The following is a 24,453-nucleotide window of genomic DNA, read 5'->3' on the forward strand; positions in this document are numbered from 1 at the left end:
CTTCCCTGGTGCTTAGTGGTCCCAGGCTGCATCTCTCTCTGTCGTCTCTGTCCCGGTAAACACACATTAGTCCCCTGACCACCCTGAAGCAACTCGTTGGCTAACTCTTAAAAAGCCCAGGCAGTGCAATTATCTTTTACGATCTGTCAGGGAACACTGACTGTGGGCGGCCCAGGGCAGGACCTGCCTGTCCACGATGGGCCTTCCCTATTGCCTTTGTCCACAGGGCATCTTCCTCCAATTGTGTCTTGAGAATCATAAATGGTTCCTCTCTCTCTCTGTGGAAAACTCACTTTATTGGATGTATTTCAAGGTCTTTTTTCCCCCCACCTTAATGTCAATGTTTTCATTGTTCAGCCATTTTGTGGGATTGGGCTGCGTGGCATCGGAGAGCACATAAAGGCGGTGAGGGATGGTGACAGACTGATCACTCTGGAAGAGTTGCTGTGAGGTTTCATTGCCTGTGGGAGGGGCCCAGTCCCCTGCCTGATGGAAGGAGTGGCAGAACTCAGCACTGTAAATCTGTACTAGATGCAGTAGCCTGGTCAATATATATGACCTGTACCTCCCTTAACTGTTGTGTCGGGGCAGGAGCAGGAGGGAACCGACACAGATTCCACCATCAATTCTTCAGGACAGGCTTCCCTGGTCATCTCATTAAAGGAGAGATGGATAGACCTGCTGGCTCCAGCTTTTACATCAGGAAGAGGGAGAGGGCAGGAAATCACATGAAGTTAGAGCCCTTTTAGCTAGTTTGTACTGTTGGGAGTTTGGGTGTGGTTCATTTTCTTGCTCATTCTCCCTCCTGTCTTTTTTCTATCTAATTTTCTGTTTTTGGTAGTTTCTTTCTTTGGGAAGGAAGTGTGGAAGGAAGGAAGTGTGGAAGTTAAAAGGGACACATCCTTTATTCCATTCTTTCCCTACTTTATTTCCCCTCCCCTTTTCAGGATGTCACTCCAAGGTGCATATGTTCATTCTTCTTAGCGCCACTTAATACCTTAATACAATCACAAGCTGAGAAGGCAGAGTTTGTATACCCGGGTGCTGCTCATTCAACGGCCCTTTTCAATTAAGAGTTAAAGGTGACTCACAAATTGATGAGTGTGATCCTGTTTGATCATGTTTTGTCTGTACATTTATTCATGGTTTCATTATGTAATCTACTGTCCTGTTCAAACACTCAGTCACAGTTTCTGTGTCAACAAACCATGACAAATACAAGAAATGCCGAGATCACTTTAAGTAGGCGCCAATGACGTGTATGTAGATTAAGGCAGCCCCCCTCACCTCTCGGAAGACACATTTCGGTTGAATGTGGTTGTGTAACTGATGAGGTATCCCCCTTTCCCAGGATGCTTTTTTCTTTCAGTCTCATAGAAATACACTCTCCTCCAGCCATTGGTCCATTGCCTCTGCTGTTGTTGAACCTGATGATGCTGATAGACAGAGTGAGGTATTCTTTCACCATATTGAACATGCACCTGTCTACTCAGCCAGCTAGTGTACCCCGCCTAGTGTACTGGGTATCAAGGATTTATCCACAGTATCTTCCCACCTGAGTTAATTCTCCCCTTCGATTACACTGACGCTGACACACAATTACAAATGAATGAGCAACAACGTTATTTTCCAAAAATAACAATGTTTTCCTATGGTGCCTGTCTAATGTCACTCAGCAAGGTAGAATTTACATTACCTAGAAATATACTTACAGTACCACTTACAATAATAAAGGCCTCTCCTATTCAGTCTTGTCCCATTTGTTGCCAGCCACCAACATGGATCGGGTCTCTGTTAGATGTGTGTCTCTGTTAGATGTGACCCCAGGCACCACCCTGTGGAAGAGCAGGATCGGGTCCCTGTTAGATGTGACCCCAGGCACCACCCTGTGGAAGAGCAGGAGCGGGTCTCTGTTAGATGTGACCCCAGGCACCACCCTGTGGAAGAGCAGGAGCGGGTCCCTGTTAGATGTGTCCCCAGGCACCACCACCGCTACCAGGGCGCCTGCAGAAGCTGGTGCCTGTTTACAATCTTACTGGGGATCCTGTTCGTCGAGCCGCATCTGCACGGCGGACTAGAAACGTCTGGGGAGAATGTGCAAACAGGCTGTGAAGACAAGAATATGGAAGCTGACAGAAATGACTGTGGGTTGGGGGAGATGGTGCAGGGAGTAGACGGGGCTGAGAGTAGGAGAGAGGGAGCGGCGGGCCTCCCGCCTGCTGAAGTGATTGTGCTGGCATGGTGGCCAGAGGCCTTTCGGCTGGGTGGGCTGAGCTCCCCTACCTCTCCTTTCTGCAGTGTAGAGCCACACTGGTGTGTAGACACTGGGAGTGTGTGACACACACAGCCAGACGACGCTGTGGTCCAACTGCACTAATTTGCTATCTTCAACTGTGTGTGTGTGTATACAGGGGCTGCAGGGATGTGTGTGTGTTTGTGTGTCTCTGGCTGTGTGTGTAATAGTCTTGAATTGAGAACAGATCCCAGCATCAATCAACTGATGGGATGTCAGTCAGCCTCACAGCAGCAGCGGGTGTATACGTATATCACAGGGTATACTATGGCATCTATGGCGCCATGCTGCAGGATGCATCTCCTAGCGAACCAGGAGTCAGGTTGCTCCTGCTGCAATAGGACCACAGACTGTTCTAATGAGGAGCTCCCCTGAGAGACAGATACACTGGAGCTGTAGATCAAGAGAGTACAAGCACGAGGAAGGACAATATAGAATTACTGTATTAGTGTACTGCTTCATTTGTTCATTCTGATGGGGAGTTTAAGGTCATATTTTAACTCTTGTCCCAGTGTTGTAAAGTTTTAAGTGGCTTTTATCTCACCCATGCTTATTTAAGGTGATAGGCCATGCTACTAAAACACTAATTAAATGTAATCTTGAAGTTTGTTTTTGTGATTTGAAGTAAATGGAGCTGTACAAGGTAAAGCAAGGCAAACAAAGCCAAGATGAACTACTTCCTGGTGCTCTGGGACTGGAGAGCTTCTCCAGTAGCACAGACAATTCCCCAAGCATGTGCATTAAGGCGCTTAAAGAGCTTCCTTTGTTGCACTCTTCCAACAGTTTCTCTCTCCATCTCTCTCCATCTCTCTCTCTCTCTCTCTCTCTCTCTCTCTCTCTCTCTCTCTCTCTCTCTCTCTCTCTCTCTCTCTCTCTCTCTCTCTCTTTCACACGGCCTACATCCTCCCTCTAAAGATATTAAACTCACTGCCACTTACAGAGAGGAAAAAATGAGGGAGTAAGATCAGGAGTGTGGAGTGGAGAGGGGGAGTGGTGGAGCGAGGGAGGAAGGGAAGGAGAGAGGGAGGATGATAGAGAGGGTGAGGGAAGCAGAGTGCTGAGATGTTGGCCTCCTAATGTTTGATTTCAGTTTGGTCGCCTCTCTCTCTCTGTTTTTCTCTCTCGCTCTCTTTCCTGGTTTGGGGGGGGGCTATATGGAGCAGGGTGCGTTGTGTGAGCGGCGTAGGGTGCTGGGGATGCAGTAAAGCGACTCTGATTTGTGCCCACAGCCATCAGCGTCACTTGGGTTGGCTTGTCAGACCGGGGGAACATCAAAGCGGCCGGTCCGGGAGTACTGTCACTAATAGTAATAGATATCATTTCAAAATCAGGGCTTGCCATTGTGTCTGAGTGAGGGTCTGAGGCCCACCTTGGACATGCATGGGTGGATGGGCCCGGTCCACATGCCCATGCTGGGGTGACGGGTTCAACTGCCAGGTAAAAGTCCAATATTGGCTTTCTGGGTGAGTGGTTGTGTAAATGTGTGCATCCTCATGGAAATGTGTTGATATACTGTAGTGGTGGATATTGTGAGCCTGAGAGAATATATGTTGGAAATAACAAAACATTGCATAGTGAGTTCTAAACAACTTTTGTATTTTCCCAAAATTCCTCGACTTCCTAATTCAATGTAATAGACAGAATATAATGTTTGTGAAAAAGCACAGTATTTAGAACCACCAGTTCAGCTCACTATAACATGCATGCTCCTCACGAGGACACCATAACACACCCACAGTGACATTGTTCTCCTCCACCAATCAGAGAAGAGCTGAAGCTCTAATGGCCATAAACCACCCAGCCTCTGGTGTGAAGAACTTGACATCTCAAACGTCACTCCACATTAACACCACCTCATTTCAACCCTTCCTCCAAGAGAAGCTCTCTGACACTGGGGTCTAAAGGGACGTGTGTGGGTGTGTGTGTGGTAGAGCTACCCGTCACATATTCAATGTATGCTGTACCACTGGTGTGGGGAGGTTCGAGCCCTGAATGCTGATTGGCTGAAACTCATGGTATATCAGACTGTATACCACGGGTATGACAAAACATGTATTTTTACTGTTCTAATTACGTTGGTATCCAGTTTATAATAGCAAGAAGGCAAGATGGGGGTTTGTGGTATATGGCTATACCACGGCTAAGGGATGTATCCAGGCACTCCGCATTGCGTCGTGCTTAAGAACAGCCCTTAGCCATTGTATATTAACTATACACCACACCCCCTCAGGCCTTAATGCTTAATTAGAAAGCACAGGCATCAATGACAATTATTGTTCAGCGGTTGCTGTTTCAATGTTGCAGAAAATGTCCACCATGACACGACCAATGAATTGGTGAAGCCCTCAACATTAAACAGCAACAACAACAGCAACCCATAATGACATACGTTACAACAAGGTCATACAGTGCGCACTTAGACACAGTACCATAACAAGCTGTAGTAGTGAACCCTGCAGGCCACCAGTATTTCCCAGTCTACCCCCCAGAACCTCCGAGATATTCCAGGTGTGTGATGCTGTCTAATTGGCGTTTGGTGTGACGTGTCAGGGAGTGTTGGCACTGAGAGGCTGTAATTGCCCTGGTTCTGGAAACACCCAGTGTAATTCGTGCTCCTGGCTGGAGAGGCGTTGTCTGCCATGGGGGTGATGAAGGCGACAAATCCACATGGTGATAATGACCTGCTACATGCCCCAGCTCTTTGATTTGCACCTGTCCTATTAATATTCTCCCCTGGGAAGCAGGAACGTGTCGCTGTGTTGGTGTGTGACGGGTGGAAGGGGTTGGTTCTGTGTGTGTGGTTGTGTGTGTGTTTTGTGCTGGTACTGGTACAGGTGTTTGGTGCTGTGATCACACTTGATTCCCGACATACGGTGATGTCATTCGGACGACACTACTTTACAACCACATATCTCAGGATAGAATTGAAGACAACTACACATCTTTCAAAATATCCTCCAGATTTCTATTTTGCTTCACATCCCAGGTTGTTGTTGTAGTAACTGAGATTGTGTTCTCAACAACCTACCTGGTTAAATAGGAAGAATCATGTAATAAGCAATGGTACATGAGATTCAGAGGTCACTAACTTTGATGCTTCTCTCTATGGCCCTGCCAGTATTAGGATACTATAAAGCTGTTGTTATTGTGCACAGCCACAGAGCCAATGGGGTCCGGGGGTTGTGTCACTTCATTAGGAGTAAAGGAGACAGGTTTTGCTCACTGACCCTAAGACAAAGTCTCCCAAAAGAGGTCAGGGGAGGAGAAAGGAGGGACGGACGGACGAGAGATAGACAGTTAACAAAAGAGCTTACGACGCACTGCCACTTCTCCTCTCCTCTATCCTCCCTCCTTCCTCGCCTCTCTCTCCCTCTTGTATTTTCTCGTCAGCTAATTATCCAGAATTAGAATCTTCTTTCACACCAGTGGTGTCAATCCGCCTTAGCTTGATCCATCGGTCCCCCCTATGACTGGGTGCTAAACTTACGACAGCTGATGAGCTAGAAGCCAGCGGAGATTAATTCCAAGTGAAAAGCTGACAGGTCTGACATTGCAGAATTAAAAGAGGAGAGGCCTCTTTGTCTGGGCGTTTGGAGATAGAGATGGAGGCAGAGGGAGAGAGAGGTTTTGTTTGTGTGGTGTGGGCCAGTAGGGTGGCATTGCAAATGGGTGCCAGCGCTGCAGATACTACAGATACTGTCAGTGTGGGAGGGAGGGATCGGGTCCCTCCGGAGGCGACTAGCTCTAACCAGGCCACATGGAGGGAGGGATCGGGTCCCTCCGGAGGCGACTAGCTCTAACCAGGCCACATGGAGGGAGGGATCGGGTCTCTCCGGAGGCAACTAGCTCTAACCAGGCCACATGGAGGGAGGGATCGGGTCCCTCCGGAGGCGACTAGCTCTAACCAGGCCACATGGAGGGAGGGATCGGGTCTCTCCGGAGGCGACTAGCTCTAACCAGGCCACATGGAGGGAGGGATCGGGTCCCTCCGGAGGCGACTAGCTCTAACCAGGCCACATGGAGGGAGGGATCGGGTCCCTCCGGAGGCGACTAGCTCTAACCAGGCCACATGGAGGGAGGGATCGGGTCTCTCCGGAGGCGACTAGCTCTAACCAGGTCACATGGAGGGAGGGATCGGGTCTCTCCGGAGGCGACTAGCTCTAACCAGGCCACATGGAGGGAGGGATCGGGTCTCTCCGGAGGCGACTAGCTCTAACCAGGCCACATGGAGGGAGGGATCGGGTCTCTCCGGAGGCGACTAGCTCTAACCAGGCCACATGGAGGGAGGGATCGGGTCTCTCCGGAGGCGACTAGCTCTAACCAGGCCACATGGAGGGAGGGATCGGGTCTCTCCGGAGGCGACTAGCTCTAACCAGGCCACATGGAGGGAGGGATCGGGTCTCTCCGGAGGCGACTAGCTCTAAACAGGCCACATGGAGGGAGGGATCGGGTCTCTCCGGAGGCGACTAGCTCTAACCAGGCCACATGGAGGGAGGGATCGGGTCTCTCCGGAGGCGACTAGCTCTAAACAGGCCACATGGAGGGAGGGATCGGGTCTCTCCGGAGGCGACTAGCTCTAACCAGGCCACATGGAGGGAGGGATCGGGTCTCTCCGGAGGCGACTAGCTCTAACCAGGTCACATGGAGGGAGGGATCGGGTCTCTCCGGAGGCGACTAGCTCTAACCAGGCCACATGGAGGGAGGGATCGGGTCCCTCCGGAGGCGACTAGCTCTAAACAGGCCACATGGAGGGAGGGATCGGGTCTCTCCGGAGGCGACTAGCTCTAACCAGGCCACATGGAGGGAGGGATCGGGTCTCTCCGGAGGCGACTAGCTCTAACTAGGCCACATGGAGGGAGGGATCGGGTCTCTCCGGAGGCGACTAGCTCTAACCAGGCCACATGGAGGGAGGGATCGGGTCTCTCCGGAGGCGACTAGCTCTAACCAGGTCACATGGAGGGAGGGATCGGGTCCCTCCGGAGGCGACTAGCTCCAACCAGGCCACATGGGGGGAGGAATCGGGTCCCTCCGGAGGCGATTAGCTCTAACCAGGCCACATGGAGGGAGGGATCGGGTCTCTCCGGAGGCGACTAGCTCTAACCAGGCCACATGGAGGGAGGGATCGGGTCCCTCCGGAGGCGACTAGCTCTAACCAGGCCACATGGAGGGAGGGATCGGGTCTCTCCGGAGGCGACTAGCTCTAACCAGGCCACATGGAGGGAGGGATCGGGTCCCTCCGGAGGCGACTAGCTCTAACCAGGCCACATGGAGGGAGGGATGGAGGGAGGAAAAGAGAGCGGGAGGGAAGGAGGGTAGGGTAAGTCAAGTGTGAGGGAACAGGTAGGTGTGATGAGGACAACAAATACCTTGTTCCAGGGCATGTCGACTGACATCTCCCTCATCAGCACTCACAGCGTGTGACCACAGTCATAATGACATCAGTGCGTGTGTGTGAGTTTCTGTATGTGTGTGTTCATGCTTGTGTGTGTGCGTGCTCAAGTGTGTGTGGTGCGTGTGTATATGTGTGTGTTTATACACGCACAAGGTTTGAGGGGATAGGGGGTGGCAGTAAGCCTGGTTTTTGCATGAGTGTCCCTTTAATCCAGGACCAGGTTAAATGCTTTCTTGCCAGCCCAAATTAGTACTGTGTGGACACCTGTCTCTCCAGGGCACAGGGGTGTCAGAGGGCTGTCTGTCTGGGGGAGGAAGAAGCATTGGTCAGATCTCTCTCTTCTTACAGCCGAAACAAAACAGGGACATTAGGCTTGTGTATGAAAGGCATAATGACATTTAATGGGCTCCTTGTACAAGCATTGATCAAAGCATGGACTCGCATAAAGACATGAACATCTTCAAAGGGCATGTTTTCCTCTATAGAAGATGATTGTACATTATTATGATTATCACCATTATCATTTGGGGTAGAATAAGTCGGAGAGACCTGCTATTATCCGTTTATGTACTTGTTCAAAGGTTAACAGGCATTTTACTCTACCCAAGCTATCTCAATTCCTTGCAGGGCATAGTTCAACCTTCAGTCATTACACGCCACCATCCCACTGGTCCTCCTATCAGCCACTTTAGGGTTCAGAACATATTTCCCCTGGCCAGCCCGTATAGAGTAGCCCACCTCCAGCTGATCGCTTAGGGAAGTGCCAGGGAGAATAGCAGGGAGAGGAAGCTGTATGGAGGGGAGTAGAGGGGATACAAGGGTAGGCTCTACAGACCAGGGTCCATTGGCGTCATTACCGAGCACTAGCCAGGAAACCCAAAGCTCCCAGCGCCTTTGAGGGTGAATTGCAAATTATAGACATGTCCAACGGCCAGCTTTCCTCCATTCTTCTTCACAGTGAAAGGAGAAAAAAAGAGCTTTAGACACTCGCTCCCTGGCGCCCCTCCTCCCCTCCCTCTCTTCCGGCCTCGAGCCACTTGTCGGTGGAAAAAAGCAAATTTCTGAAAAATTTGCTGGAGTGGTTGTTTTATCAACAAGAGGCCCCCGTTGCCTTCAACCTCCCTTATTTGGGAGGGATTGGTCTGGGAGGAGAGAGAGGGAGGAAAACAAAACAACAAGAGGGAAACGGTAAGAAAGGAGAGGAAAAGAAAGAGGCCGGAGGGACAGCTGTTGGGGAGGTTAGTTGGAGATTTCCAGCCATTAACTTCAGTACTAAGCTGGCTCCCCCACTTGAGCCCAACAAGGGCCAGAGACGGCCAGTAGCAGACATGAAAGAGGCAAGGCCGGGTCTGCTCTAGTGTGCCAAATGTTAAGAAGTGAGACAACAATGATACAGAAATGAGTGACAGTCAGAGAGAGAGGGAGAGAGATAGAGAAGGGGGGAAAGAAAGAGAGGAAGAGAGCAAGGTAAAGAGAGAGAGGGAGAGAGAGAGGTTAGAGTGGAAATGGGCAAGTGTTTGGGGTGCAGGGCAGGCGGTAGTGGAGAGTGAAGGACCGTCGGGTGAGAGGAGGAAGGAGGCGTGGGGTCTCAACCTTTCAAAGGCAGGATAAACAAGGAAATTAGCCAGTAATCATTTCCAGAAATTGCCTTCCTTCTTCCTCTTCTCCTCTGCAGACTCTAAGTCTCCATTCATTAAGGATCCTGGGCTGATTAAAGCATTTCAGCATCAGAGGCAGGTTCCAGCCATGCCCTAGTGGAGGAGAGGAGGAGGATGAGGGCAGGGAGAGAGATCGAGAAGGGGGAGAGTGCTCTAGCCCACTCCAGTGAAGGATTCACCCCCCCAACCCCACCACCACCTCCACCACTACCCTCCTCACCACCACCTCCACCACTACCACCATCTCCACCCCCTCACCACCATTTCCACCACAACTACTAACTATCTCCACCCCTCTCACTACCTCCACCACTCCCTTTACCCCCCTCACCACCTCCACCACTACCACTATCTCCACCCCCCACCCCCTCCACCACTACCACTATCTTCAACCCCCTCACCACCTCCACCACTACCACTATCTTCACCCCCCACCACCTCCACCACTACCACTATCTTCAACCCCTCACCACCTCCACCACTACCACCATCTCCACCCCTCACCACCACTTCCACCACAACTACTATCTCCACCCCTCTCACTACCTCCACCACTCCCTTTACCCCCCTCACCACCTCCACCACTACCACTCTCTTCACCCCCCACCACCTCCACCACTACCACTATCTTCAACCCCCTCACCACCTCCACCACTACCACTATCTTCACCCCCCCACCACCTCCACCACTACCACTATCTTCAACCCCCTCACCACCTCCACCACTACCATTATCTTCATCCCCCTCACCACCTTCACCACTACCACTATCTCCACCCCCTTCACCACCACCACCTCTATCTCCACCCCCTCACCACCACCACCTCCACCATTATCTCCACCATTTAGTCCAGTCACTCTCCTTGAGGCTTCAGGCCCTATTCAGACGGCAAAGGCAAACATGAAGGGATGATGATTTGGGAATAGGCTATTTAAAAATATATATATTTAACCTTTATTTAACTAGGCAAGTCAGTTAAAAACAAATTCTTATTTACAATGACAGCCTACACCGGCCAAACCCAGTCGATGCTGGGCCAACTGTGCACCCAGCGTCGTAGACTGACCAAGTGAATCCAGATGAAGTGATCCCTTATTGATGTCACTTGTTAAATCTACTTCAATCAGTGTAGATGAAGGGGAGGAGACAAGTTAATACGTGATTTTAAGCCTTGAGACAATTGAGAAATGGATTGTGTATGTCTTGCCGTTCAGAGGGTGAATGGCAAGACAAAAGATGTACGTTTTTTGAACAAATCAAATCAAAGTTTAGTTGTCACCTGTGCCAAATACAACAGGTGTTCACCTTACAGTGAAATGCTAACTTACAGGCCCTAACCAACAGTGCATGTTTTAAGAAAAAATAGGTATTAGGTGAACAATAGATAAGTAAAGAAATAAAAAACGACAGTAAAAAGACAGTGAAAAATAACAGTGACGAGACTATAACAGTAGCGAGGCTATATACAGTAGCGAGGCTATAACAGTAGCGAGGCTATATACAGTAGCGAGGCTATATACAGTAGCGAGGCTATAACAGTACCGAGGCTATATACAGTAGCGAGGCTATAACAGTAGCGAGGCTATATACAGTAGCGAGGCTATAACAGTAGCGAGGCTATAACAGTAGCGAGGCTATAACAGTAGCGAGGCTATAACAGTAGCGAGGCTATAACAGTAGCGAGGCTATATACAGTAGCGAGGCTATAACAGTAGCGAGGCTATAACAGTAGCGAGGCTATATACAGTAGCGAAGGTTGGGACGGGGAGAGAGAGCGAAGGTTGGGACGCGATACCATCCGAGAGGCTATAACAGTAGCGAGGCTATAACAGTAGCGAGGCTATAACAGTAGCGAGGCTATAACAGTAGCGAGGCTATATACAGTAGCGAGGCTATAACAGTAGCGAGGCTATAACAGTAGCGAGGCTATAACAGTAGCGAGGCTATAACAGTAGCGAGGCTATATACAGTAGCGAGGCTATAACAGTAGCGAGGCTATAACAGTAGCGAGGCTATAACAGTAGCGAGGCTATAACAGTAGCGAGGCTATAACAGTAGCGAGGCTATAACAGTAGCGAGGCTATAACAGTAGCGAGGCTATATACAGTAGCGAGGCTATAACAGTAGCGAGGCTATAACAGTAGCGAGGCTATAACAGTAGCGAGGCTATAACAGTAGCGAGGCTATATACAGTAGCGAGGCTATAACAGTAGCGAGGCTATAACAGTAGCGAGGCTATAACAGTAGCGAGGCTATATACAGTAGCGAGGCTATAACAGTACCGAGGCTATAACAGTAGCGAGACTATAACAGTACCGAGGCTATATACAGTAGCGAGGCTATAACAGTAGCGAGGCTATATACAGTAGCGAGGCTATATACAGTAGCGAGGCTATAACAGTAGCGAGGCTATAACAGTAGCGAGGCTATAACAGTAGCGAGGCTATATACAGTAGCGAGGCTATATACAGTAGCGAGGCTATAACAGTAGCGAGGCTATAACAGTAGCGAGGCTATAACAGTAGCGAGGCTATATACAGTAGCGAGGCTATAACAGTAGCGAGGCTATAACAGTAGCGAGGCTATAACAGTAGCGAGGCTATAACAGTAGCGAGGCTATAACAGTAGCGAGGCTATAACAGTAGCGAGGCTATAACAGTAGCGAGGCTATAACAGTAGCGAGGCTATATACAGTAGCGAGGCTATAACAGTAGCGAGGCTATAACAGTACCGAGGCTATATACAGTAGCGAGGCTATAACAGTAGCGAGGCTATAACAGTAGCGAGGCTATAACAGTAGCGAGGCTATATACAGTAGCGAGGCTATAACAGTAGCGAGGCTATAACAGTAGCGAGGCTATATACAGTAGCGAGGCTATAACAGTAGCGAGGCTATATACAGTAGCGAGGCTATAACAGTAGCGAGGCTATAACAGTAGCGAGGCTATATACAGTAGCGAGGCTATAACATTAGCGAGGCTATATACAGTAGCGAGGCTATAACAGTAGCGAGGCTATATACAGTAGCGAGGCTATAACAGTAGCGAGGCTATAACAGTAGCGAGGCTATAACAGTAGCGAGGCTATATACAGTACCGAGGCTATATACAGTAGCGAGGCTATAACAGTAGCGAGGCTATAACAGTAGCGAGGCTATATACAGTAGCGAGGCTATAACAGTAGCGAGGCTATATACAGTAGCGAGGCTATAACAGTAGCGAGGCTATAACAGTAGCGAGGCTATATACAGTAGCGAGGCTATAACAGTAGCGAGGCTATATACAGTAGCGAGGCTATAACAGTAGCGAGGCTATAACAGTAGCGAGGCTATATACAGTAGCGAGGCTATAACATTAGCGAGGCTATATACAGTAGCGAGGCTATAACAGTAGCGAGGCTATATACAGTAGCGAGGCTATAACAGTAGCGAGGCTATAACAGTAGCGAGGCTATAACAGTAGCGAGGCTATAACATTAGCGAGGCTATATACAGTAGCGAGGCTATAACAGTAGCGAGGCTATAACAGTAGCGAGGCTATATACAGTAGCGAGGCTATAACATTAGCGAGGCTATATACAGTAGCGAGGCTATAACAGTAGCGAGGCTATATACAGTAGCGAGGCTATAACAGTAGCGAGGCTATAACAGTAGCGAGGCTATATACAGTAGCGAGGCTATATACAGTACCGAGGCTATATACAGTAGCGAGGCTATAACAGTAGCGAGGCTATAACAGTAGCGAGGCTATATACAGTACCGAGGCTATATACAGTAGCGAGGCTATAACAGTAGCGAGGCTATAACAGTAGCGAGGCTATATACAGTAGCGAGGCTATAACATTAGCGAGGCTATATACAGTAGCGAGGCTATAACAGTAGCGAGGCTATATACAGTAGCGAGGCTATAACAGTAGCGAGGCTATATACAGTAGCGAGGCTATAACAGTAGCGAGACTATAACAGTACCGAGGCTATATACAGTAGCGAGGCTATAACAGTAGCGAGGCTATAACAGTACCGAGGCTATATACAGTAGCGAGGCTATAACATTAGCGAGGCTATATACAGTAGCGAGGCTATAACAGTAGCGAGGCTATGTACAGTAGCGAGGCTATAACAGTAGCGAGGCTATGTACAGTAGCGAGGCTATAACAGTAGCGAGGCTATATACAGTAGCGAGGCTATATACAGTAGCGAGTCTATGTACAGTAGCGAGGCTATAACAGTAGCGAGGCTATATACCGTAGTGAGGCTATATACAGTAGCGAGGCAATAACAGTAGCGAGGCTATATACAGTAGCAAGGCTATATACAGTAGCGAGGCTATAACAGTATCGAGGCTATGTAGAGTAGCGAGGCTATAACAGTAGCGAGGCTATAACAGTAGCGAGGCTATGTACAGTAGCGAGGCTATAACAGTAGCGAGGCTATGTACAGTAGCGAGGCTATAACAGTAGCGAGGCTATGTACAGTAATGAGGCTATAACAGTGGCGAGGCTATATACAGTAGCGAGGCTATATACAGTAGCGAGGCTATGTACAGTAGCGAGGCTATAACAGTAGCGAGGCTATATACAGTAGCGAGGCTATATACAGTAACGAGGCAATAACAGTAGTGAGGCTATATACAGTAGCAAGGCTATATACAGTAGCGAGGCTATAACAGTAGCGAGGCTATATACAGTAGCGAGGCTATAACAGTAGCGAGGCTATAACAGTAGCGAGGCTATGTACAGTAGCGAGGCTATAACAGTAGCGAGGCTATGTACAGTAGTGAGGCTATAACAGTAGCGAGGCAATGTACAGTAGCGAGGCTATAACAGTAGCGAGGCTATATACAGTAGCGAGGCTATGTACAGTAGCGAGGCTATAACAGTAGCGAGGCTATATACAGTAGCGAGGCTATATACAGTAGCGAGGCAATAACAGTAGTGAGGCTATATACAGTTGCAAGGCTATATACAGTAGCGAGGCTATAACAGTAGCGAGGCTATATACAGTAGCGAGGCTATAACAGTAGCGAGGCTATGTAGAGTAGCGAGGCTATAACAGTAGCGAGGCTATAACAGTAGCGAGACTATGTACAGTAGCGAGGCTATATACAGTAGCGAGGCTATGTACAGTAGCGAGGCAATAACAGTAGCGAGGCTATAACAGTAGCGAGGCTATATACAGTAGCGAGGCTATATATTGTAGCAAGGCTATATACAGTAGAGAGGCTATATACAGTTGCAAGGCTATATACAGTAGCGAGGCTATAACAGTAGCGAGGCTATATACAGTAGCGAGGCTATAACAGTAGCGAGGCTATGTAGAGTAGCGAGGCTATAACAGTAGCGAGGCTATAACAGTAGCGAGACTATGTACAGTAGCGAGGCTATATACAGTAGCGAGGCTATGTACAGTAGCGAGGCAATAACAGTAGCGAGGCTATAACAGTAGCGAGGCTATATACAGTAGCGAGGCTATATATTGTAGCAAGGCTATATACAGTAGAGAGGCTATATACAGTAGCGAGGCTATAACAGTAGGGAGGCTATATACAGTAGCGAGGCTATAACAGTAGCGAGGCTATATACAGTAGCGAGGCTATGTACAGTAGCGAGGCTATGTAGAGTAGCGAGGCTCTAACAGTAGCGAGGCTATATACAGTAGCGAGGCTATATATTGTAGCGAGGCTATATACAGTAGCGAGGCTATATACAGTAGCGAGGCTATAACAGTAGGGAGGCTATATACAGTAGCGAGGCTATATACAGTAGGGAGGCTATATACAGTAGCGAGGCTATATACAGTAGCGAGGCTATATACAGTAGGGAGGTTATATACAGTAGCGAGGCTATATACTGTAGCGAGGCTATATACAGTAACGAGGCTATATACTATAGCGAGGATATATACAGTAGCGAGGCTATATACAGTAGCGAGGCTATATACAGTAGCGAGGCTATGTACAGTAGCGAGGCTATAACAGTAGCGAGGCTATATACAGTAGCGAGGCTATATACAGTAGCGAGGCAATAACAGTAGTGAGGCTATATACAGTTGCAAGGCTATATACAGTAGCGAGGCTATAACAGTAGCGAGGCTATATACAGTAGCGAGGCTATAACAGTAGCGAGGCTATGTAGAGTAGCGAGGCTATAACAGTAGCGAGGCTATAACAGTAGCGAGACTATGTACAGTAGCGAGGCTATAACAGTAGTGAGGCTATAACAGTAGTGAGGCTATATACAGTAGCGAGGCTATATACAGTAGCGAGGCTATGTACAGTAGCGAGGCAATAACAGTAGGGAGGCTATATACAGTAGCGAGGCTATATACAGTAGCGAGGCTATATACAGTAGCGAGGCTATATACTGTAGCGAGGCTATATACAGTAGCGAGGCTATATACAGTAGAGAGGCTATATACAGTAGCGAGGCTATAACAGTAGGGAGGCTATATACAGTAGCGAGGCTATAACAGTAGCGAGGCTATATACAGTAGCGAGGCTATGTACAGTAGCGAGGCTATGTAGAGTAGCGAGGCTCTAACAGTAGCGAGGCTATGTACAGTAGCGAGGCTATGTACAGTAGCGAGGCTATAACAGTAGCGAGGCTATATACAGTAGCGAGGCTATATATTGTAGCGAGGCTATATACAGTAGCGAGGCTATATACAGTAGCGAGGCTATAACAGTAGGGAGGCTATATACAGTAGCGAGGCTATATACAGTAGCGAGGCTATATACAGTAGCGAGGCTATATACTGTAGCGAGGCTATATACAGTAACGAGGCTATATACTATAGCGAGGATATATACAGTAGCGAGGCTATATACAGTAGCGAGGCTATATACAGTAGCGAGGCTATATACAGTAGCGAGGCTATATACAGTAGCGAGGCTTTATACAGTTGTACACAATTCAGTGTGGGTAGCCAATGTGCAGGGGCACTGGTTAGTTGGGCTATTGAGGTAGTATATAGATGAATGTATTGTTAAAGTGACTATGCATGTATGATAAACAGAGAGTAGCAGCAGCGTAACTATACAAATTGTCCGGGTAGCCATTTGATTACCTGTTCAGGAGTCTTAGGACTTGGGGTTAAAGCTGTTGAGAAGCCTTTTGGTCCTAGACCATTCTTGATACACATGGGCATGGTAGTAGGCGCCAGGCGCCAGACGCACAGGTCTGTGTCAAGAACTGCAGCTCTGCTGGATATTTCATGCTCAACAGTTTCCCATGTGTAGCAAGAGTGGTCCACCAACCAAAGGATATCCAGCCAACTTGACACAACTGTGGGAAGCATTGGAGTCAACATGGGCCTAAGATCCCTGTGGAACACTTTCGGCACCTAGGGGGTGCAACTCAATATTAGGAAGGTGTTCTTAATGTTTTGTACACTCAGTGTAAATGTTTGATTGTAGGTCACAGATGCTACATTTGAAAGGAATGGTAGGCCTATGTTCGTCTAGAATAGCATGTGATGAGTATTCAAAGATCCAATAATATTTGACACATCTGCACTCAGTTGTCAGCTGTATTCAGCATGCTCTTCTAGTTGTAAACACCCAACTAATGTATATAGTCATGGATCTAAATTCCTTCTCTGGACTGGGCTACATAAGGATGTCAGGGTGTATGTATGTTTGGTTACTAAGAACATATTGGAGTTTTCTCCTAGTTGTTCTATTCTTTCAAACATTTTCCAACTTAACCAATTATTCATGTATCTTTCATTTTAAGTGTTCATACACTTTAAATATATACTAAAAACGCAAGAAGCACAAAAATATCACATGAATGTAAAACCTTACTATACATGATCGGAAATAAGCACTTTAAAGGACCAGTTGACATGCAACACCGTGAAAATGAGATCATCACCCAGAAGCCTGTATTGTAATACAGTACAGTAAACCAGCATCATATCCTTTTCCCCTCTGTCGGACCAGTCGAAGAAAGCAATACTCTGCAGCCAGACAGCCATTCACATCACAAAGAGAGGCCTTCTCCTCAACAGTACAAAGAATGTTTTGGGCACTAATTGCAAATCCCCATGGGTAAATTAAAGAAGCTATTTGTTCTCTTCAACGTCCCTCTGGAGGAACACTCCTATTTATCACTAAGATTATTTCCCCCTTCTTTTGTCTGAGACCCTGACAGAGGTTATTGTTGTAGTTCTCTCTCTCTCTCTCTCTCTCTCTCTCTCTCTCTCTCCCTCTCTCTCTCTCTCCCTCTCCCTCTCTCTCTCTCTCTCTCTCTCTCTCTCTCTCTCTCTCTCTCTCTCTCTCTCTCTCTCTCTCTCTCTCTCTCTCTCTCTCTCTCTCTCTCTCTCTCTCTCTCTCTCTCTGTGTGTGTACATGTTTGTGTTCTGGCGGGGCATAGGTCTAGTACAGACCCCTCATTATAGCCAGGCTCATCTTGCAGGCCCTCCATTTCCTTCCTGTGAGCTCATAATGTTGCAGCAGCAGCTCTGGCACTAGGTGCTGGAGTGATGGATGGCATCATCTCACCAGGCCTGGCCCACTGCAAATTGTCAGACCAAATACCTCTAAAAATGATACTGATGACGTATTGGAACCAGGTACTTCTCGATGAAGGGATTCTGATATTAACAAGGACAAACCTGTTGAAATGAATAGTTCATGAAGTGAATTATGTTTTGCTCAACTGTAATGCTGAGCCCTGTACTATTCAGTATACATGTTATATGCTGCTTTAGTGTAGCTCCCTTTATCAGATTAGCAGCTGTTGTCAATCACTTGTGGGTCTGAAAATACAATTATTTTCTTTAATATCATGCAGTGAATTCTTACTAGATGAATCCTGGGTTTCCTGGGTTTCAACCCTCCTTTCAATCTTCCTTTCAACCCTCCTTTCACACCTACTTTCAACCCTCCTTACAACCCAGTTTTTCAACCCTCCTTTTCAAATTAGATTTGCGTCTTGGAGGCATGCTTTGATGTGGGTGCCTCTTGTGTGTGTGTTCGCACGTTGGAAGCATCTGTACATTCACTCTGCCAAAACAGTACACAGTTACAATCACTCACCCTTCTAGCTAATTTGAAACAGTGTGCGAAAGTCAAACCCCAAAATGGGTTTGACTTTAGATAGCTTATCTGTGGGGCTAGTTGGAGTTCGTCAATAATTTACACACCGTGAAAGGGACAATTTTTTCATGTTGCACACATTTGAGTTTTCTCATTAAATTGCTATCAATATTTGTATATGAATTTCTACAATTTATGGTTGGTTTGAGGTTTTTAAGTAATTTAAATTTGAATCAATTGACATTTTAAAATGTTCTCCTATGTACATTGTGTCATTTACAGATGGTTCCTAACTAGCCCCATAGGGATATCCAAAGTCAATCCAAATTTACCATGGGCATTACAATTGTGCAGCTGCGCTCCGAATAGAGGATTACTTGGGTGCTGCCAGCTGTGCATATGAAATAAACCCAACCCAAAGAAAACTGTGGTGTACCCTTCATTAAATCACATCAAATCAAAGATTATTGGTCACATACACATGGCTAGTAGATGTTAATGCAAGTGTAGCGAAATGCTTGTGCTTCCAGTTCCAACCATGCAGTAATATCTAACAAGTAATCTAACAATTTCACAACTACCTTTTACACACAAGTGTAAAGGAATGAATAAGAATATGTTTTTTGTTATTGTTTAACCTCTTCAACCTATGGGGGCGCTATGTCATTATTGGATAAAAAAACGTGCCCGTTTTAAGCGCAATATTTTGTCACGAAAAGATGCTCGACTATGCATATAATTGCCAGCTTTGGAAAGAAAGCACTCTTGATGTTTTCAAAACTGCAAAGATATTATCTGTGAGTGCCCAAGAACTGATTTTACAGGCGAAACCAAGATTAAACTTCAAACAGGAAATGAGCAGGATTTTTGATGCTCTGTTTTACTCTGGTCTCCTTAAATGGCTGTGAATATGCTGTGAACGAGCTTATGCGCTCTGCAGTTCGTCCAAGATGTCTGCAGCATTGTGACGTATTTGTAGGCATATCATTGGAAGATTGGCCATAAGAGACTACATTTGCCAGGGGGCCGTCCGGTGTCCTTTGTCTAATTTGGTGCGTAATTCCCAGTGGCAATTATTTTACCATGCGATACAGAAGGAGACTCATACTTCCAGGAACGATACATCATTGAAGAGATATGTGAAAAACACCTTGAGGATTGGTTCTAAACAACATTTGCCATGTTTCAGTCGATATTATGGAGTTAATTTGGAAAAGAGTTCGGCGTTTGGATAACTGAATTTTTCGTTTTTTTTGGTAGCCAAACGGACCGATTTCTCCAGCCCAAAAAATCTTTCAGGAAAAACTGAACATTTGCTATCTGAGAGTCTCCTCATTGGAAACATCCGAAGTTCTTCAAAGGTAAATGATTTATTGAATGTTTTTGCTGGTTTTTGTGAAAATGTTGTCTGCTAATGCTAAATGCTAATGCTAAATGCTAACGCTAAATGCTAACGCTAAATGCTAAATGCTAGTTTTCTATGGTAGAGAAGCATATTTTTGAAAATCTGAGATGACATTGTTGTTAACAAAAGGCTAAGCATGAGAGCTAGCATAGTGATTTCATTTCATTTGCGATTTTCATGAATAGTTAACGTTGCGTTATGATAATGGGCTTGAGGCTGTAGTCATGATACCGGATCCGGGTTGGCTCGACGCAAGAAGTTAACCTGTTGCGACGAGCAATCCCCTATCCGGGATCGTAATTATAGCCTCAAGCTCATTACCATAATGCAACATTAACTATTCATGAAAATCGCAAATGAAATGAAATAAATATATTTGCTCTCAAGCTTAGCCTTTTGTTAACAACACTGTCATCTCAGATTTTCAAAATATGCTTTTCAACCATAGCAAAACAAGCATTTGTGTAAGAGTATTGATAGCTAGCATAGCATTAAGCCTAGCATTCAGCAGGCAACATTTTCACAAAAACAAGAAAAGCATTCAAATAAAATCATTTACCTTTGAAGAACTTCGGATGTTTTCAATGAGGAGACTCTCAGTTAGATAGCAAATGCAAAAATATTATTTGTGTAGGAGAAATCGCTCCGTTTTGTTCATCACGTTTGGCTAAGAAAAAAACCCGTATCCGGGAGTGTAATTATAGCCTCAAGCTCATTACCATAACGCAACGTTAACTATTCATGAAAATCGCAAATGAAATTAAATAAATATATTGGCTCTCAAGCTTAGCCTTTTGTTAACAACACTGTCATCTCAGATTTTCAAAATATGCTTTTCAACCATAGCAAAACAAGCATTTGTGTAAGAGTATTGATAGCTAGCATAGCATTAAGCCTAGCATTCAGCAGACAACATTTTCACAAAAACAAGAAAAGCATTCAAATAAAATAATTTACCTTTGAAGAACTTTGGATGTTTTCAATGAAGAGACTCTCAGTTAGATAGCAAATGCAAAAATATTATTTGTGTAGGAGAAATCGCTCCGTTCTGTTCATCACGTTTGGCTGAGAAAACCCCCCGAAAATTCAGTAATCAAAACGTCAAACTTTTTTCCAAATTAACTCCATAATATCAACAGAAACATGGCAAACGTTGTTTGGACTCAATCCTCAAGGTGTTTTTCACATATATATTTGATGATAAGTCATTCGTGGCAGTTTTGTTTCTCCTCTGAATCACATGGGAAAATACAGCTGGAGATTACGCACCAATTTCGACGGAGGACACCAGGCGGACACCTGGTAAATGTCGTCTCTTATGGTCAATCTTCCAATGATATGCCTACAAATACGTCACAATGCTGCAGACACCTTGGAGAAACGACAGAAAGTGTAGGCTCGTTCCTGGCCCATTCACAGCCATATAAGGAGACATTGGAACACAGCGCCTCAAAAATCTGGCTCACTTCCTGTTTGAAGTTTCATCTTGGTTTCGCCTGTAGCATTAGTTCTGTGGCACTCACAGACAATATCTTTGCAGTTTTGGAAACGTCAGAGTGTTTTCTTTCCAAAGCTGTCAATTATATGCATAGGCGAGCATCCTTTCGTGACAAAATATCTTGTTTAAAACGGGAATGTTTTTTTATCCATAAATTAAAAGAGCGCCCCCTATATCCAAGAAGTTAAAGTGACTAGTGATACATTTATTACATTAATTTTTTTATTATTAAAGTGGCTAGAGATGAGTCAGTATGTTGGCAGCAGCCACTCAATGTTAGTGATGGCTGTTTAACAGTCTGATAGCCTTGAGATAGAAGCTTTTTTTCAGTCTCTCAGTCCCAGCTTTGAAGCACCTGTACTGACCTCGCCTTCTGGATGATAGCAGGGTGAACATGCAGTGGCTTGGGTGGTTGTTGTCCTTGATGATCTTCATATGACCTTCCTGTGACATTGGGTGATGTAGGTGTCCCGGAGGGCAGGTAGTTTGCCCCCGGTGATGCGTTGTGCAGACCTCACTACCCTCTGGAGAGCCTTGTGGTTGTGGGTTGAGCAGTTGCCTTACCAGGCAGTGAATCAGCCCGACAGGATGCTCTTGATTGAGTGTTTTTGGTGACAAGCCAAATTTCTTCAGCCTCCTTCTTCACCAAGCTGTCTGTGTGGGTGGACCATTTCTGTTCGTCTGTGATGTGTACACAGAGGAATTTAAAACTTTCCACCTTCTCCACTACTGTCCCATCGATGTGGATAGGGGGGTGCTCCCTCTGCTGTTTCCTGAAGTCTACAATCATCTTCTAGGTTTTGTTGACGTTGAGTGTGAGGTTATTTTCCTGACACCACACTCCGAGGGCCCTCACCTCCTCCCTGTAGGCCGTCTCGTTGTTGTTGGTAATCAAGCCTACCACTGTATGGTCATCTGCAAACTTGATGATTGAGTTGGAGGCGTGCATGGCCACGCAGTCATGGGTGATCAGGGAGTACAGGGGAGTGCTGAGAACGCACCCTTTTGGGGCCCCAGTGTTGAGGATCAGTGGGGTGAAGATCTTGTTTCCTACCCTCACCACTTGAGGGCGGCCCATCAGAAAGTCCAGGAACCAGTTGCACAATGACGAGTTTGGAGGGTACTATGGTGTTAAATGTTGAGCTGTAGTCAATGAACAGCATTCTTACATAGGTATTCCTCTTGTCCAGATGGGTTAGGGCAATGTGCAGTGTGATTGCGATTGCGTCGTCTGTGGACCTATTGGGGCGGTAAGCAAATTGGAGTCGGTCTAGGGTGTCAGGTGAGGTGGAGGAGATATGATCCTTGACTAGTCTCTCAAAACACTTCATGATGACGGAAGTGAGTGCTACGGGGAAATAGTCATTTAGCTCAGTTACTTTAGCTTTCTTGGGAACAGGAACAACGGTGGCCATCTTGAAGCATGTGGGGACAGCAGACTGGGATAGGGATTGATTGAATATGTCCGTAAACACACCAGCCAGCTGGTCTGCGCATGCTCTGAGGACGTCTGGGCCAGCAGCCTTGTGAGGGTTAACACGTTTAAATGTTTTACTCACATTGGCTGCGGGGAAGGAGAGTCCGCAGGTTTTGGTAGCGGGTCGTGTCGGTGGCACTGTATTGTCCTCAAAGCGAGCAAATAAGTTGTTTAGTTTGTCTGGGAGCAAGACATCAGGGTCCGCGACGGGGCCTGCCACATACTTTTCATGTCTGAGCTGCTGAATTGTGACACTACTTTGTCTCTATACTTGCGCTTAGCTTGTTTGATTGCCTTGCGGAGGGAATAGCTACACTGTTTGTATTCGGTCATGTTTCCGGTCACCTTGCCCTGATTAAAAGCACTGGTTCGCACTTTTCAGTTTTGACTGTTGCCATCAATCCACGGTTTCTGGATGGGGAAGGTTTTAATTGTCGCCGTGGGTACAACATCACCGATGCACTTGCTAATAAACTCGCTCACCGAATCAGCGTATACATCAATGTTGTTGTTCGATGCTATCCGGAACATATCCCAGTCCACGTGATCGAAGCAATCTTGAAGCGTGGAATCAGATTGGTCGGACCAGCGTTGAACAGACCTGAGCATGGGCATTTCCTGTTTTAGTTTCTGTCTATAGGCTGGGAGCAACAAAATGGAGTCGTGGTCAGATTTGCCAAAAGGAGGGCGAGGGAGGGCTTTGTATGCGTCGCGGAAGTTAGAGTAGCAATGATCCAGAATTTTTCCAGCCCGGATCACGCATTTGATATGCTGATAAAATTTAGGGAGCCTTGTTTTCAGATTAGCCTTGTTAAAATCCCCAGCTACAATGAATGCAGCCTCAGGATATGTGGTTTCCAGTTTACATAGAGTCCAATGAAGTTCTTTCAGGGCCGTCGAGGTGTCTGCCTGGGGCGGTGTACATGACTGTGATTATAATCGAAGAGTATTCTCTTGGTAGATAATGCGGTCGGCATTTGATTGTAAGTAATTCTAGGTCAGGTGAACAAAAGGTCTTGAGTTCCTGTATGTTGTTATATTCACACCACGACTCGTTAATCATAAGGCATACACCCGCCCTTCTTCTTACCAGAGAGATGTTTGGTTCTGTTGTCGCAATGTGTGAAGAAACCAGGTGGCTGTACCGACTCTAACGTATCCCGAGTGAGCCATGTTTAGATGAAACAGAGAATGTTACAATCTCTGATGTCTCTCTGGAAGGCAACCCGTGATCAGATTTCGTCTACCTTGTTGTCAAGAGACTGGACATTGGCGAGTAGTATACCTGGGAGTGGTGGGTGATGTGCCCATCTACGGAGCCTGACCAGTCTGCCCCTTCTGCGGCGCCGTTGTTTTGGGTCGCCTGCTGGGATCCGATCCATTGTCCTGGGTGGTGGACCAAACAGAGGATCCGCTTCGGGAAAGTCGTATTTCTGGTGATAATGTTGGTAAGTTGATGTTGCTCTTATATCCAATAGTTCCTCCCGATTGTATGTAATAAGACTTTAGATTTCCTGGGGTAGCAGTGTAAGAAATAATACATAAAAAACAAAATAGTGCATTGTTTCCTAAGAAAGCGAAGCGAGGCAGCCATCTCTGTCGGCGCCGTGATATACAATTTTTTTCCTAATCATCTCGCAAATCTTAATTTTGGATGAGATTGACTTTATGACCAACATTATACTATTTAC

This window comes from Oncorhynchus keta, chromosome 13 (assembly GCF_023373465.1).
Source record: "Oncorhynchus keta strain PuntledgeMale-10-30-2019 chromosome 13, Oket_V2, whole genome shotgun sequence".
In the NCBI taxonomy this organism is placed as follows: Eukaryota; Metazoa; Chordata; class Actinopteri; order Salmoniformes; family Salmonidae; genus Oncorhynchus; species Oncorhynchus keta.